Here is a 5468-nt window from a genome sequence, read left to right on the forward strand (position 1 = left end):
AAACATAATATAATCCCTTGTGTGGAATCCCATATTCGCAATTTATTATAATAAGTAATTTCAAGCGTGTATACAATGCTATTCGGTTTCTTTAAACTTATATTATACCTAACTTATTTAGTGAAAGAACTTTTTCTTTACGAAAAAAATCCAATATTGCGAAATTTCCAGATCAGGTCCTTAATTGAAACGACTCTCTAGTGAATGCCTGGCAAAATTAATTTTCTTATATCGATCTTTGTTAAAATTTTATCAATAAAGCACTAAGTTTTTAATCTTTTTCGTTTGCTTCAAAGATTTAATCAAGCGTTTATTGTAACTTGTAAAATAAGTTTAATATTGAAAGGAGACATGGTGTATGCTGCAGTTCAAATATTAGACTTTAATTTGCAAGTTGATGCCAGTATTAAATAAAAATGGAAGTTAGTAATTATTATAGATTCTTCCGTACTATTGGAAATTAACATATTGGTTGTTGAATGCTTGTTTTATTTCCATGAATGTATTTCTTCTTGTTTATGATATATCTTGGAAATAGTCATTCAAGGATCTGAATTGACCTGTTCATTTAGAACTTAATAGGACAGACTGCAAGTTCACATTTTTCTTAGTTTCTTAATTAAAACTGCCATAACTTTGGTTCTCAACCATCTAAAGCCTTGATTAAACGCTTAACATTTAGGTTTATTATTATATTAGGCAGGCTATACAAATCATTAATGATAACGTGTGGTGGTTTACTTATGAAGCAAAAGCTCGATTTTTAGGCGGTCAAAAATAGAAAGGCTTGGGCCAAGAAATCCAACAAGTAGAGACCATTGTACACGTAGAACTACCTTCTCCTATATTTTTAGGCAATTTAAGGTTCTCAGGCAAAATTATTGTCAGTTTATAAATGACCAAAAAATGCCATTTTCGAAAAATTGGCTATTTTTAAATAGCTGTATCTTCGAATATACTATACCTTGTTTTTAAACCAGGAGGAGTAAACTCAAAAGACAGATTCACACCCAATAATGTCACTAGAAAAATCACCAAATACATCTTCTTTTTTGGTTGATCATATCGGCTTTTGACGGTAATCCATAAATACTATATTATACTAATAGGTCGCCAAAGAGGTCTAAAAATAACTACTGTTTTTTTATATATAGAAGCAGAATAAAAATCAAAAAATTAAAAGAATAATGCAGAAAGCAAAAAGAAATAGCCGATATAACTTAATTAACCTATGAAATATCAATAGTGTCAAAATTTTATAAATGTCAATAGTGTCAAAATTTCATAACAGTGGAGGAAACTTGTATGAGGGTATACCAATTACGAACAAGCATTACGGCGCGGTAAATTTGAATCACTCCTCCTAGTTTAGAAACAGGTTATAGATGAATTTTAATTTACAAATGCTCGTTTGAAATGTCTTTCAAAACCCTTTCATTTGCCGATGTCTACTTTTTTCTTGTTTAGTTAAATTTTGGAAATTAGTTGAAAATCATAAAAGTTGTCTCGTCGTTCTTTTTAACCTATAAAATACAACGTATCTTCTGTATCAAAAAGTTGACACTATAACGAAAAAAAAATGAGACCTAGTACGCTAAGATAGAGATATAGCTCTTCAAATGCTTATAGGGTAAAAATGGCTATTTTTGACCCTTTCGAGGGGCAAATCTCAGGACCAGTGACGCCTAGACGGCTAAAAATATATATGGGCTACTTTTTAAGGTACAATAATATACTTAAATTTGGTAAAAATCTTCGAACCTTCCAATATAAAAGTGGTTTTCCTGTAGGGTATTTTACATTCTAGTAATACAGTGTGTCAATTTTAAAACTTACAATGGGCTATATCTCACGAACAAAAGCTGATCTCGAAAAATGCTTGAAACCGTTTCTAGGATAGTAAGGGGGAACTAAAATGACATAAAAGAGAACTCACCCTAATCAACTCTTTAGGCCCCACCCACCACAACCAAAAAAGTTTAAATTGCAAACCCCTACTTGTGATACATCGATGAAAAGACTGTAAAAAATGCTCTCCAATGGTGTAAATAATAATTATATAGGGTGTTAATATCCGGCGGCTTACTATGACTTTTGTATTTGTAATGCTATCTCCCGGACTATTATTTTGAATGATAAGTGTCCGTCGGTACTTTTTTTTTGTTAAATAAAAACTTAATTTGCCGTTTTTGCAAAACAAGTTGAAAGCATCTGCTTTTTGGGTTCTGTAAGATTCAATAATTTTTGGTTTATTTGAGACTTTTAAATGTCATCGGTTTTCATCATTTGTACGATCGCCGATCGGTACTGTCATTCAGCTGTAGTAGGGCTTTTCATCGATTGTCATTTGTTTCGAGCTTCTGTCATTTGCTGTATAATCTGTGTATAATGTTAATATACACGGATTATATGACATATGACAGAAACTCGAAACAAATGACAAATGAAAAGCCCTGTTGTCACGAGATGGTTTACAGTATACCTGAACGCGTGGAGATCATTTTCATATTTGGTTCCCAGAACCAGTGTTATTTACGAACAGCTCAAATATTTAATGAAAGGCATCCGGACAAGAAAATAAGTCACGTGTACGTCCGCGATTTAGTTGAAAAGTTTAGAGAAACGGGATCAGTGCAAAATAAAAAAGGGATGCCCCAAGATTACTGAATGAAGTAGCCCAAATTGAGGTCCTTGGAAATTTTAAAATAGAGCCTACTGCATCAACACGTCAAGTATATGCAATGACAGGACTTTCACATAAGTCGGTTAAACAGGTGTTGAAATTACATAAGTTTCACCCGTACAAAACACACATTCTTCAAGAACTAGGCGATGATGGTCCAGACCGACGAATTGAGTTTTGACTGAAAGAATTTACGTTGAAACGAGAATGTTAAAAAGTATTTGTTTTACTGATGAATGTACTTTTATGCTGTATGGCATAATGTAAATAAACAAAGCTGTCGGTACTGGAGTAATGTGAACTTGCATCGTCCCAGAGAAGGTCACACTCAATATCCTGAAAAACTGAATGTTTGAGCAGGAATATTAGGCGATGCTATAATTGGCCCCTTGTTCATACCATGCATTCTAAGTGGCGACATTTATCTCGATATGCTGGAAACACCATCAAACCTTTAATTGTGCATGAATTAGAGAACCAAAGGGACGACCAAGGCAACCTAACACTAGGCGAAGATTTGCTACACTTCCAACAAGATGGAGCACCTCCTCACTATGCAGGTTGAGTTAGACACTGGTTGGATACTAATTATCCGAACAAATGGATTGGAAGGAGAGGGCCTATTGAGTGGCTACCGAGGTCAGCAGACTTACCGCCACCTGACTTTTTTCTATGGGGTTACCTGAAGTCAGTTTATAAAACTCAACCTGCGCCACTTAAAGAATTACGCAAGCATGTCGCGCTATAACTAGAACAACATTTGCCAAAGTTTGCTAAAACAACGGAACTCACTTTGAACATTTACTTAATTAATATTTTTAACAAATTTTTAGTTCAACAAAAACCCCTGTAAATTTTCCATTTAAGACAAAGTTTTACAATTATTGCTTCACCCTGTATAATTATTAATTATATCATTGGATAGCAATTTTTATAGTCTTTTGAATGATGTATCACAAGTAGGGGTTTGAAATTAAAATTTTTTGGTTGTGGTGGGTGGGGCCTAGGGGGTTGATGGGGATGAGTTCTCTTTGATATCATTTTAGTTCCCCCTTACTATCCTAGAAACGGTTTCAAGCATTTTTCGATATCAGCTTTTCGAACTAAGTTGACTAAAGTCGATGGTCTCCAATACACGCTGTACCCAGCCTACGGCGTCCATTGGAGACAATCGGCTAAGTCGGTGGTTACTTAAATTAATCCCGTAATTTGAATTTGTTTTAAAATTATTCTTTTTTAACTATTTTCGGTTATAAGATAATTTTTGCACTTCAAAGTTTATTAAAAGTAACGAAAATTAACAATTTTATTAGCGTGACGCTGTACGCAGTCTATAGCATCTATTGGAGACCACAGAATAAAATAAGGAAAACCACCGACGAGCAAATATTCAACCTGAGACAAACGGTACAGACTTAATACGTATTTGCATATAAAATATTGAATAAATTTCGACATATTCGTCTTTTCTCGCACATTTTAAAAATCATCTCACGCCAAAGTAACAAAAATCCCGAACACCTTTTTGTCTAAATGACACAACACATGCGTCATTTCATATTTGATCGAGTGGTCTGGCAGAAGACAGATATTCAATTTTTTTTCCACATTTTGGGAGTTTCGTATCTCTAACAATAGTCAATCACTTCGCTAAAACCGAATCATAACAATATCCTTGATATGCTTGATGGATTGGCTTATTCGGACAATATAAATTTAATTTAATTCGTTTTATCGTTACTTCGTTCTTCCTGAGTTTTTAGGAATCGAAATTGGCTGTTAAAAAAAATCGGACACGCTAACCAATAATCATTAAAGCTATTACAGTTTTTTTTATTAATACCGCATCAACCACTGATGGTTATTAGCGGAAGGACAAAATACAATAATTAATTACAATTACAAAGTAAATGACAATTTCAGCTAGTATTTTAAATAAAAATTAAAGTTATATATTAAGTTCTATAAAACATTTATAATTTTTTAATTTTTTAGAATATATGGGACACATAATGAGGGGACAGCGATATTAAATGCTAAGACTGATAATAGATGGAAATGTAAGAGGCAGAAGGAGTATAAGAAGAAGGAGAGTATCATAGTTGAAGAATTAAGGGGCTAGTTTGAATGCAGTTACATAGAACTCTTCATATCAGCGGTAGATAGAGTAAAGATAGTGATGATGATATCCAACCTCCTATTGGGAGACAACACTTAAAGAAGAAGACAAATTCTTAAAGATATTAATTAATGTTCTGCTCAATTCCCGGCGGTTCCAATTTCTCTGACCAATGGAACAGAGTCTTGAGTCTTGAGCCCTGATCTGGTGGCCAGAACAAAGTTTGAGCAGAGGGTGAGAATCAACGGAAGAGATCAGGCCACCATAACAAACAACAAATGCATATAATTTGTGCTTAAAACATACAGCCTTTATCAACAACAACATCAATGATAGAACTGAAAGAACAACTAAAACAGATAAAATGGGATATAGTCCATAAAACAGATAAGTGAAGTTAGACGTCGAGGAAAAGACCAAATTAATAATATTTAAGTTTGGAAATATGTTCCATTTCAGAAGAGTCATCTGTCGGAGGAGTTGGTTTTATAATCCATAAAAAATGAGTACCAAACATAGTTACAATAAAAAGTGTATATACCAGAATCATTTATCTTATTCAATTAAATCCAATATACAAATTTAAAATTATAGAGACTCGCACCAACTACGAGCCACTCAGATGAGAAAGTTGATATATTTTACGAAGATATTAGAGTAGCTATA

Source organism: Diabrotica virgifera, chromosome 3 (assembly GCF_917563875.1).
Source record: "Diabrotica virgifera virgifera chromosome 3, PGI_DIABVI_V3a".
In the NCBI taxonomy this organism is placed as follows: domain Eukaryota; kingdom Metazoa; phylum Arthropoda; class Insecta; order Coleoptera; family Chrysomelidae; genus Diabrotica; species Diabrotica virgifera.